Source organism: Bombina bombina, chromosome 1 (genome assembly GCF_027579735.1).
Source record: "Bombina bombina isolate aBomBom1 chromosome 1, aBomBom1.pri, whole genome shotgun sequence".
Lineage (NCBI taxonomy): Eukaryota > Metazoa > Chordata > Amphibia > Anura > Bombinatoridae > Bombina > Bombina bombina.
The window spans coordinates 133,325,666-133,339,255 of NC_069499.1; the positions used below are offsets into that span (position 1 = coordinate 133,325,666).

At 38.3% G+C, this 13,590-nt stretch overlaps 1 protein-coding gene across 1 annotated transcript in view; it reads right to left on the minus strand.

The window, feature by feature from the left end:
• WDHD1 (WD repeat and HMG-box DNA binding protein 1) overlaps positions 1–13,590 on the minus strand; it is a 463,259-nt gene that overhangs the window by 439,715 nt on the left and 9,954 nt on the right. The gene's annotated exons all lie outside the window — the stretch shown is intronic.

A 13,590-nucleotide genomic window follows, 5' to 3' on the forward strand; every position in this document is an offset into this window, starting at 1 on the left:
CCTTACAGCACTGGGTTTTAACACTGTTAGGATGGCATGGAATGTCCTATCTTACATGGCATCCTGCAACACCCCCCTTTGACGCAAGCAAGAATCAGACTGGGAGGCGCGCCTAGCAGCATAGACTTTCTCCATGATCCGATCCCAGCCTTGAAATCAAGTGATCGCATTAACAATTGCATGATTTTATTTTTACAGCAAGTGTTCTGATAACACTGATGCCGGCACGAAGGGGTTAATACCATTGTTTCTCTGCAAATCTAAGTACACAGAATCAACCCCTTACCTCTTGTTAAACAAAATGGGGATGCTGCCTTTGTAAATATGTTTGCATTTATTTTGAGGGGGGGCTAAAGTGAAAATAAAAAAAAATGTTATACTAATTCAGAAAAAGCATGCAATAGATTAAAAATAAGTGTTTGACCTCTTTGCAAAACATGACTTAGTACTTGGTGGCAAAACCCTTGTTGGCAATCACAGGAGGTCAGACGTTTCTTGTAGTTGGCCACCAGGTTTGCATACATCAAAGGAGGGATTTTGTCCCACTCCTCTTTGCCGATCCTCTCCAAGTCATTAAGGTTTCTAGGCTGACGTTTGGACAACTCGAACCTTCAGCTCTCTCCACAGATTTTCTATGGGATTAAGGTCTGCAGACCTTAATGTGCTTCTTCTTGAGCCACTCCTTTGTTGCCTTGGCCGTGTGTTTTGGGTCATTGTCATGCTGGAATACCCATCCACGACCCATTTTCAATGCCCTGCCTGAGGGAAGGAGGTTCTCACCCAAGATTTGACGGTACATGGCCCCACCCATCGTCCCTTTGATGCAGTGAAGTTGTCATGTACCCTAAGCAGAAAAATACCCCTAAAGCATAATGTTTACACCTCCATGTTTGACAGGGGGATGGTGTTCTTGGGGTCATAGGCAGCATTCCTTCTCCTCTTCCAAAGAGCTCGATTATGGTCTCATCTGTTTTTCTGGATTTTTTTGTTATTCTGTCTCTCACTGTTCAAATAAACCTACCATTAAAATTATAGACTGATCATTTCTTTGTCAGTGGGCAAACGTACAAAATCAGCAGGGGATCAAATCATTTTTTCCCTCAGTGTATATGAATTTTGTAATTGGCTAAAGGTTGTCACATGATACACGAGGAGGGAAAATTGGATTAACTTTGAAATGTAAAAAGAAAATATTCTACTGCTCATTTTAAAATTCAACGGAAGTACAATTCCATAGTGTTTTTATTGTGTATTTGTCAATTACTTAACTATAATGTATTTACTGGCCCTTTAAAACACAGACATCTCATTTTGAGGGGGGGTTTAGCTACATGCATAGACTTGTGATATTTGGCTTGTCATATTGGTTGCTTATGCAAATGTGCTGTTCCATTGCTGTATGTTTCACACATCAAGCTATATGGCCTCGGTATGTGCAGCTTGGTCGAACACCCAGAAATGAAGACCTGATCAGAACGTTTCAGCAGTTTCATTTTGTTAGATAATTATTTTTCTATTTCTTTGTACTTATGTGGTGCCACATTAACTAACCAATTATTTTCTGTTGCAGGTATAACCTACCTAAAAAATAATTTTCTATGGGAATCTGCTGGCGCTCTACAAATAACCGATAGTAATAATAAAAAGTGTGTTTGGGACTGTCCCAACTCAGAACCCTAATGTGCTGCGATTCTCCACTGTGATCAAGAAATTCTATCAATAAACTCTCAGTAAAGAACATGGTGTAATCCTTATCTATGTATACTTGGATCTAGTTTATCACCAACACATTATTTCATGATTCATGCAATTACAAAAAAATGTCCTTTTTACTTACATTGCCTAAAATGTGCTCAGTCTTTTTATATACACATGCTGAGGCAACAGCTCTTACTGAGCATGCGCAAGAGTGCACAGTATACAAGCCTGCCTCTGAGATATTGCTGGTTCAGTTCCAGACCACCGCAATAAAGCGATTATAGCAATAAAGCGAGTCACACTCATTTTTTTGTTTCCCAGTGCATATAAAAGTTATATTTACACTATACTGTAGTCTATTAAGTGTGCAATAGTATTATGTCTATACAATACAATGAAATAAGATCTGTGTATAAAAGTCCAAATTTTATTACAAACGTTAAAAAACAGGGATAATGCAACCATACGGTTCACATACACATAGCGCAGCACAAAACGGCTTACACGTTTCAGCCAGAGACGATTTTGTGCTGCGCTGTGTATGTGAACTGTATGGTTGCGTTACCCTGTTAACGTTTGTAATTAAATTTGAACTTTTATACACAAGACTTCCACCTCTATTTCTTTGAATTGGATACCAGCTTTAATCGTCTTTGGATGTTACTGAAAGTAGGCAGGAGCAGGTGTGCAGATGTGGATTGGCCCATAGACCCATCACATGCTATTGACGCAGCGGAATGACGATTCTGTCTGTGAGGATGCTGTCCCTCAAGTCGGAGTTGGAGAGACAGAGAAAGTATATGCCCACGCTCAGAGAGTGGTACCTGACTATAGGTGAGGGAGACATCAGACGTTTATATCATCCAGATGAAAGGAATATAATATTACTGCTTTCCATATCTATTGGGATCCTGCACACCTTTACTACGTCAGTTTCATACTGAGGTTACTGGAATTTCGGGACACTGGGTTCATTGTTTTGTACTTTTTATGTATACAATACAATATACATACCTTAAAGGGACACAGAACCCAAAATTATTCTTTTGTGATTCAGATAGAGCATGCAATTTTAAGCAACTTTCTAATTTACTCCTATTAGCAAATGGTCTTCATTCTCTTGGTATCTTTATTTGCAAAGCAAGAATGTAAGTTTAAATGCCGGCCCATTTTGGTGAACAACCTGGGTGGTTCTTGCTGATTGGTGGATACATTCATCCACCAATAAACAAGTGCTGTCCAAGGTTCTGGACTTTCTTTTTCAAATAAAGATAGCAAGAGAACAAAGAAAAATTGATAATAGGAGTAAATTAGAAAGTTGCTTAAAACTGCATGCTCTATCTGAATCATGAAAGAAAAAAAATTGGGTTCAGTGTCCCTTTACTTAAAAAATACTTTATTGATAAAAAATGCTAACAATCATCTTAGCTGTCAGCAAGCTGTGATGTTTTTGCTGGTGGTGTATATATATATATATACACACACACACACACACGCGTGTATTTATGTTTTTGTGTGTGTGTGTGTGTGTGTGTGTGTGTATGTATGTGTGTATGTATATATATATATATATATATATATATATATATATATATATGTTGGGGAAAAAAGGCACTGATAGACTTACTCGACACAGCGTTCAATTTGTAAAAAGAGCAATATCTGCGAAGCGCAATAAAGCAAAGCACAATAAAACAAGGTATGCCTGTACGTGTATGCATTTTTATTTTTTTTATAAGCTGATGGCCGTCACATGATACAGAGGAAGGGAAAATGAATTAAATTTGGAATTTGATAAACTGAAGATATTTTAACTTGCAATAATTTAATCATTATCTATGTATTTCTACTGGTATATAGCCAAATCAGTAATTTAAAGATAACTGTAAAAACTAATCTAAAAAAAGTTATTCTAAAAATGAAACCATCTTGTTGCAAATAATAAGATTCTAACAACCATCAAGAATTTGTCTATCTAGAAAGCCATGATTTAAAGGATTACTGATGTGTGTGTGTATATAACTAATATAAATACAGTATTGTGATGATTATACTTATCAAATTCACTCACTTTTACTGTCCAACGATGTCTGTAACATAGTAAAAAAGGATTTTATAATACTAATAATTATGTAATTCTAGCCAACCCACTAATATGGGCTGTACAATTGTCCTTTTCATAATCGAAATCGGCTGACGTTTCCATGAATATAATTAAAATTACATTTTCGGCATTCTGGAAATATCACACATGCGCGGTTTTTTATTTGAAGCCACTGCTGCCTGAAACCTTTTATTCATTATTGATTTAAATAACAATAATAACTTGCTCGTTAAAACTAGGGAGATTATCACAGCGCACCGCACTTACCTTGACAGCGCAGCTCCCTCTTACGCTCTTCTTTCAATCAAGAGAATCAGTGACTGATGTAGTCATTGACGCAGCTGATGCTTGCGCATCGCGGCTATATGTCGCCATATTCCTACCTGGGTTGTCAGCCCGGATAGGATTACTTGAACCAGTAACCCCAGATGGGGGTCTGGAAAATTTAAAAAAAAAAAAATCAAATAACGACTGCAGCAAAAAGGTAAATATTTGAAACAAAGAGTGCATTAACAAGTGTATTGTTTAGCAGCATTTATTTGATGCAAAGTTTTTTTTTTCCCTTCAGTGTCCCTTTAAATCACAACCACCCATCTCTGGATGCGGAGAAGGCGTTCGACAGGATAGATTGGGACTTCATGTTTGAAGTACTAAACAGAAGAGGGTTTTATGGCCCATTTGTTCAAGCTATCAAAAGCATATACTCCCATCCCACAGCATATATTAGAGCGGCAGGTTACCAGTCCCGGATAATAAACATTAAAAACGGCACAAGGCAGGGCTGCCCTTTATCCCCACTCCTGTTTGCCCTCTGTATAGAGCCATTAGCGGAGACAATCCGACAATCCCCAGGGATCCCCAGGGTTAGGGTGGGAGGGGAGGAATTTAAGATATCATTGTTTGAGGATGATGTCCTGCTTACTCTAACCAAGCCACTGACGTCTTTGACACACCTATAACCAAATAATACAGGACTACTCCGCTGTCTCAGGGTATAAGGTTAACTTAGATAAAAGTGAGGCTCTACCTATAGCACTCCCAAACCATACCAAAAAACTAATTGACATCAATTTTGCATTTAAATGGGTAAAGGAGTCACTTAAATATTTAGGAATTAAAATATCAAGTGATATTACAGAACTCTATAAACTAAACTATATCCCCCTATTTAAGACAATTAGAAGAGATAAACACTTGGAGGGTGGGCGGTTTTTCTTGGTACAGTAGGCTATCAGCCGTTAAGATGAACATTCTCCCTAGGCTACTATATTTATTCAGGGCCCTGCCAATTAAAGTACCACTGAAGGAGCTTAATAAGATGCAATCGGACCTAATTCACTTTATAAGGGGACATAAGAAGGCTAGGATTTCATCCCATATACTCTTATAACACAAACAACTAGGCGGGGTGGGGGTTCCAAATTTACTAAACTATTATCAGGCAGCGAGGCTAGCGCAGACCACGTTATTGGGTAAAAGACCAAATGATTTGGTGTGGGTGCGGGTGGAGACTCTGTTGACAGGGTATAAATTCCCGGATGATATTTTATGGGAACAACCAGGTCAAATCTCTAAAAGGACACAATCCTCAAAATTGACAGGAGAGATGATGGCATTGTGGAGTGCGATGTCATCATCATTAAAGATACTCCCAACAGATTCAGTGATGAGACCGATTAGGACACTTACCAACCAAGACTTCCACGGACAGGTTAGGAAGTGGGAAAACAAAGGGCTTTACAGGGTGGCTGATTTTTTACACAAAGGTAGAATTGCTACATTTCAACAAATACAGGAAAAAATACTCCCCGAAAAACTCCATTGGTTCTTGTATTTGCAGATAGCATCAACAATAACAGAATTCACTTCGCGGAATCAAAGAAAGAGCTTAACAGCACTAGAAAAATACTCAAGTTCCACTTCTAGACATAAAAAAATTCTCTCTCACATATATATACTAATACAATCAGCCAGGAACTCCTCTAAAACTCCTCTAATGGAGAAATGGGAACGGGACACGGGCACGACGATGTCAAGGGAGGAATGGGAGGCAATTTTTCAGACAGCGGGGAAGGGCCTGATGAGTGCAGACTTCAGGGAAAACTGCATTAAGACCACCTTTCGATGGTACCTCACTCCAGTAATCACATCCCACTACACACAAAAAGGCAATAAAAACTGTTATAGAGGTTGTGCAGTAATGGGAACTTACAAACACATGTGGTGGGACTGCCCACAGGTGAAACAGGTGTGGACCAAATTATCTAGGTTGTTGAGTGAGATGCCATCTGAGAAAATAAGCCTAACAATGTCTCAAGCACTTTTGAATGAGCGAGTCAGACCATTTAACAGTGCCAAAAACACATTTATACGTATTTTATGTACTGCAACTAGAATATGTGTGGCCAGATACTGGAAAACTGGGGCGCCTACCTGGGGAGAGGTAATAGAAAAAATTAAAACCACATATAAACTGTCTGAGTCGGCATCTTTCATACAAGCAAACCACGACCAATTCTTGAAGGTGTGGGATTATCGGATTCTGAAAGGATACTAACATAATAAGCATATAAAAACATGAGACCCAGACAGAGTGTGTGCGGACAAGTTGACAACAGCTACAGAGACACAGGAGTCATGGACTGTTTTGACGGTTTGATGTGCAGCTTGGGGGGGGGGGCTCCCTCCTCGGATCCATGACAAGCAAACAAATGAGACAGGCAAGTTATTGTTTAAGTTTTATTTTATTGTTCATTTCTTATTGTTACAAGGGAAAAAATGATTGAGAGATACAGAAAGGGGAAGATGAATACTGGACTATAGAAGTTTTTTTGTTTATGTGATGATAATTCTTCTCTTTTGATAAAAACATATCTGAGCAGGCAGAAACACTGAAACATAGACCACTGTTAAATCGTCTTTTAAAAGCACTCTTGATTGTATTTGCGAGTTCTCACATATATATATACTATGTAATGTAACCTTTGTGTATTCTGCAATAAAAACTATTTCAACTAAATCACAACCACCCTAGTTTTAAGAATGTTTTGTTTTTTGCTTACCTCTAAAAATGAGAATTATTTAAAAATCTGATATTTGTATGTCTCTTTCATTGACTTTCCAAGAAGCTTGAAACTTATGGAGATATATTTTTCTTCCAACCATGTATTCTAAAATGTAAGTCTTTGATATGCAAAAGGTACACACACACTGCAACAATTTTGCATGAAAGGGACATGAAACACAATTTTTTATGTCATTATTTAGATAGAGCATGTGATTTTAAACAACTTTCCAATTTACTTGTATTATCAAATTTGCTTCATTCTCATGGTATTTTGTTGAAGGAGCAGCAATGTACTACTGGGGGATAGCTGAACACATCTGAGGAACCAATGATAAGAGGCATTTATGTGCAGCCACCAATCAGCAGCTAGCTCCCAGTAAAGTAATGCTGCTCCTGAGCCTACCTATCATTTTTAACTAAGGATACCAGGAGAACTAAACAAATTAGATCATAGAAATAAATTGGAAAGTTGTTTAAAATCACATGCTTTGAATCATGAAAAAAAAGTTTGAGTTTCATGTCCCTTTAATTACCTTGAAAATGCCATGTGCAAATAAAATTAAAAATAACAAAATATGATATGAGAAAAAAAAAAAAACTGCAACCATATGATTAACTAATATAAAAATGTAATCACACATATAACTAGAATATTGTATTATAGAATATCCTTTCCCAAATCCTTATGTCGCTATTACTACCACAGGGTACTAAGCAGCTGTAGGAAATTAAAAAACAATTACTTCAAGTCTCATACCCAATAGGCCTGTCAAAAATAATCGTTTTGACGATGCATCGCGATGCGGCATGAAACGATTCTGCATCGATGCGCTGAGACGCGATAATCGATTAACGTTACCCACGTGACCAGCCTCCAGGACAAGTAACAGAAAGTGCGCGGTACATCGTTTTGACATCACTGACGTCACGTCACCCAATAAAGCAACATGGGCGCTCCATGGGCGGTCTCTGGAAGTGCCGAAGTTACGCAGTAGGAGCAAAGCAGGAGTGTGTTGCCTGAGATTGATGATGGTGAATGTGATGACGATTCCGACTCCGAGTATACACGGCGGTATACAGCTACACGGCGGGCTCATTTTTATTTTGTGGGAGACAGAGGAGGAGACCTATGGTGAGAATTAGACTAACTGTTTAGTTACCAAAACGTTGTACATTTTGCCAATGCCATGCCATAATTGCCATTGCCATGCCTGCCTATTGCCTCAACTGCCTACTACTTGCCATAGGTAAACTAATTATTAACTTACTTAAAGAGCAAATCAATAAGGGGTACACAATCACATTTATTACACAATAAGGGGTACAATTAAATACTTGCCTTATTTACTTAACGTAGTATGTACTACTAATACTGCTGAGCTGACTGAGGCTCAGGCTGCTGCATAATTAATTGCTGCATTATTGAATAATATTGCATATATAAAAAATGTATTATAAATAAATATAGTATACTATTATTGTCTAATGTCTCTATTAGTCTAATCTGTATCTATCTATATCTACATGTTTTTCACATGGATGGATGGCCTGGTCTGAAGTTCTAATATTTTAATAATATATTAATTCAAGAAAGTGCATGCAATTTTAAACAACTTTCCCTATTATATAATTTGCTTATCCTTTGTTGAAATGCATAGCCTCTTCTTTGTGCACAAAGTATTATATAGTAAGTAATTTGTGTGCTGTGCAATGCATTGCTAATATGTCATCAACAAACAATATCTGAGAAGTATGAAGCAAATTAAATAATAGAAGTTAGTTATGATGTTTTATTTAAAATTGTATTCTCTATCTGAATCATGAAAGTAAATGTTTGGGTTTCATTGCACCTTTAAGTGTGTAATATATTACAGTAACTTACAGTGTCAGTGAGTGAGTGATGTCCCCTGCAATGATCACAATGCAATTTGTTTTAAAATTTATGTTCGCAAAATGTATGGCATTGGCAAAGTAGTTGAAGTTACTAGTACTTGTTGATTTTACATTTGCGGCTTGACATTTTGACAACTGGAACTTAGTGTTTTTTTCTTTTTTTTTAACACTGACAGAGTTTGACGTTGACAACAACATCATCCGTCACATATGTACATGTCATGCTAAAATGACAGAGGGAGACAAAAAAGATAGAGAGATAAAAAATGCACCTAGCATTTTAAAAGCAAGCATCTGGGCACATTTTGGATTTTATGAACATACTGGAAAGCACGAATTGGACAAGACACACGCGGTTTGTAAAGCCTGTCACACACAAATTAAATACCTAGGGAATACTACTAACTTGAGAAATCATGTTAGACGTTTTCACTCTGAGATGCTAACCCCTGCCGCTGCGGCCAGTGCCACTGCCAAGGAAATAACAAGATTAGCTGAAGCTCATCAGCCAAGAATTGATGCAATGCTGTCAACTTTGCCACCCAACTCTGAAAAAGGGAAGAGAATAACCAAAGCTGTGGCAACTTTCATAGCGAAGGACCTACGGCCTTACTCTGTTGTGGAAAACCTTGGGTTTCGCAACCTGTTGAAGACACTAGAGCCACGTTATAAGATCCCGTCACGCAATCACTTAACAGAAAACGTTATACCTGCACTCTACCACGAAACAAAAGCTCAGGTAATTGCATCAATGAGCCAAGCCAGTCGAGTCGCACTAACGTGTGATTCATGGACTTCAGTCACGACGGAGTCTTATGTAACAGTAACTGCACATTACATTAGCAAGGACTGGAAGATCTTGTCGCATGTGCTGCAAACGAGAGCAGTTTATGAGTCTCACACGGGTTCTCATCTGGCGGAGCTACTGTCTCGTGTCGTGGAAGAAAGGCAGCTGTCCGATAAATCTGTAGTGCTTGTGACCGACAATGCTTCGAACATGATTGTTGCTGCTCAAGTTGGAAAATTCCCTCATGTAAAATGCTTCGCCCATACACTGAATCTCGCATCCCAGCGGGCGCTGAAAGTGGCCACGCTCTCCAGGATTTTAGGCAGAGTGCGACGAATATCAACATTTTTTCACCGCAGCACTACAGCAAACCACTGTCTGAAAGAAAAACAGAAATGTCTTGGCCTGAAGAATCATAAGCTGATAACTGATGTGACAACAAGGTGGAACAGCTCATATGACATGGTCGAGAGGTTCCTAGAACAGCAACCTACAATCTGTGCCACATTGTTGTCTCCAGAAGTCAGAAAAAGTGAGTCAGATCTCTGCACTCTCAACGAAACAGATGTGTCAAATGCAGAGGATGCTGTGAGTGCATTAAAGCCAATGAAAGATGCAACCACACTGATGTCAGAAGAGCGCAATCCAACGATTTCTCTCATTGCCCCTCTAAATGCACAACTGCTCCAGAACATGACAGACACCATGGGAGACACACCCATGATCCATGAGATCAAGAATGCCATCAAAACAGATCTCCTGAAGAGGTACAGCAGTGAGGCAGAGAAGAAGATACTTTATACAGCCTCTGCCCTGGATCCTCGTTTTAAGGGACTGCCTTTTATTCTCACAGAGGAGGAGAGATTGGAGATATACAGAGGAGTGACTGAGGAGGCTGCATCCTTGGAGGTAATTTTAATTGCATCATGTTTCTTGAAAAATGTATAAATTGAAAACAAACATAAAACATACCATCCATACAAAATAGGCTTAGCTAGCACTGCAGTAGCTTGATTAGTAGCTAGTTTAATGAGTACAAGGTTTATTATATAAGTCAGTTTGAAAACGCCACAGTCAGTCAACTTTCCTCCTCCTCCGTCCACTCCCGAGTCCTTCCTAATAGATGTGAGCTGTTGCATGCATTTATTTATGCATTACTGTCTCTCTGAGCACACACATAGCATTAGCTGGCTGGCTGCTCGAGGTAATAATGAATGCTATTTTTTCTATTCTTTTGTTCAAACACAGATTGAGTGTACTAGTACAGTTACATCTAGGAGGACAAACGTGGATGAAGTGCCACTGCCTGAGGGAAAAGAAACTCTGGAAGAAGAATCACCCATCGAGGAGGATAACCCTTCTCCTCCCAAAAGAAAGTCCACATCGCTGCTCATGACTTTGCTGGGACAGTCTTTCACTGACACTGAAGGTACAATAGAACCCAAGACCCCCTATGCCAAGGCTGAAGAGGAAATAGAGAAATATTGTAAAACCCCATCTCTGCCTCTCACTGAAGACCCTTTGAAATGGTGGCATGTACATGAGGTCATATTTCCCCTCCTCTCTCATTTGTCAAAGCGATACTTGTGTATCCCAGGTACAAGCGTGTCTGCAGAGCGGGTTTTCTCCACTGCAGGAGATGTGGTAACGGCAAAAAGAAGCACCCTCAAACCAGAGCATGTGGATCAACTAGTGTTCTTACAGAAAAACCTACATATTCCATAATTCTGAGTAGTGATTCAGGTTTATAATATTAATATTTAATGTTTTTTGGCACATCCAGAAGAAAGTGCTGTGTGCCCCACTGCCCAGTGCAGACTACTGTTAAGTTATTTTATATTTGTTACTGTTATATAGCTTATAGCTTTTTGAAAAATGAAGCTTAAAACCTTGAGTAAATCTTTGTTGGATCACAAAATATACTAGTACACTACACGACACGACCATGTCACTCTGTCACAGTCACACACACACACACAATACAAAAGAAACAACACACAACTGCACACACCTCATGTGTGCGTGTCAGTCAGTGTCACCCTTCACCATGATTCACTCTTTTTATGATGTGTGTTTTTTTTGGTATTGTTTGACTGTGTGTGACTGTGACTGTGTAACAATATATTTGTGATCCCATAAAGATAATCAAAGTTAGTAAATCTAGTAGTTCAATGCTACTTGTTGTATAATGTCTATTACTACTTCTAGTGTTACTGTGATGTTTGCCAATCAGGAAGTGCTCTGTTTTGTAGATGTTGTGCTATTGTTTACAGCACACCCCTGTATTGTTTGCAATGCAGTGAGTGCATAGTGCACACTGCATAAGGGATTATTAATATTATTCATTCACACTAAAAATTGTCTATTTTAAATAGACCCTTTAAGAAAGATATCGTATGTTTTTGTTTATGATCCCAATCCCAAATGCCATCCCACCCACTCCCAGGCAGATCTGTAGGGGTTAACCGAATATAACCAACCAGTTAACAATAACAATGTGTGTACTGCAGTGTCTAACTGTCTCTTTATGAGTGTGTGAGTGTGACTGTGAGTGAGTGAGTGAGTGAGTGCCAGTTTGAAAAGTTTGTATGTATCTCATTCTCTATGAGTGTGTGTGAGATGAGTGTATTAACTGCCTTTGAATGTTTTTGTTTGTATGTGATTGTGTGTCTGTCCCAGTGTCTAAGTGTCTATGAGTGTGAGTGTGACTGTGGCTGACTGGCTATGGTGCCTTTGAATGTTTTTGTTTGTGTGTGTGTCCCACTGTGTCTCTAGTGTCTGAGTGTCTAGTGAGTGTGACTGTCTAACTGTCTATGAGTGCACTATGCAGAGAGTGAGACTGAAGCCAAACCACTATAGGGGAAGGAAAAGCCTTGAGTAAATCTTTATTGGATCACAAATATACTGTACACTACAGACAGTACAGCACACACAGCACACAGTGCCAGTGCCACACACAACAGCACAATACAAAAATAAAGCACACACACACCTCAGGTGAGTGGTGTGCCCCCCCTTTCTTCACCATGATTTACTCCTTGATGTCTGTGTCCTTTTTTATGTATTGTTTGTTTGTGTGTGACTGCTGTGTACTGTTCAGTGACAGACTCAGTCACTGTTCAGTTGTGTGTAGTACTGCTTTAACAGTCTAATAACTAACTAATTATATTTGTGATCCCATAAAGATAATATAATCATCAAGAAGAAACTGTAGTTATAGTAGTTCAGTTCAATGCTACTTGTTTTAAATGTCTCTCTCTAGTACTATTGTAAGTCTGTAACTGTGTAAACTAATTGTATATGTCACAATCACATGTGTGTTGTGTGCACACTCTGCGATGTGTGTTGTGTTCCAGATTCTTCACGTGATGTTTGTTTGCCACAAATTGACAGTCATGAAGGCACAGTGGACTGCACCTGTAATTTTGTACCTATAAGGGATTTATGTTTTGTTTTCTGAGGACAATTTTCACACAAATAAGGTATTATGGTGGTAACTTAAGCTTAACCTATCTATTTTGGTTTTAATTTAATGTCTATTATTATATTATTATTACTAAGTAAGTAAAGAAATTAAAACCAACATAGATAGGTTAGACATTTATTTGTTGTTCATGTTTCTTTACAAGTGTATAGTGTACTACTTACTATATATAATATATACATTTAAATATTTTCTTTTATTGAAGAAGTACACTGTGAGCACTGCACTTTTTACACTACGTAGTACGTACTCTGTAACTACAGTTTGATGCCATAATATTGTTTCCAAACCAATACAACAATTGCCATTTAGTATTTACTGTTCTATAAACTGTTGTTGTCTGCTGTGTTCAGACTTTGCCACAGGAAGAGTGTCCTTTTTTGAGCTAATAAAATAAAAAAAGAGTTTATTTCAATACTTTGACTTCTTGAATTTTTTTTTCTGAAAAATTTAAAAATTGGGCAGAAATAGTGCAGTAATCGTGATGCATCGCGATGCATCATAGAATCGAATCGTATCGAATCGTTACGATGATAATCGTAATCGAATCGAATCGT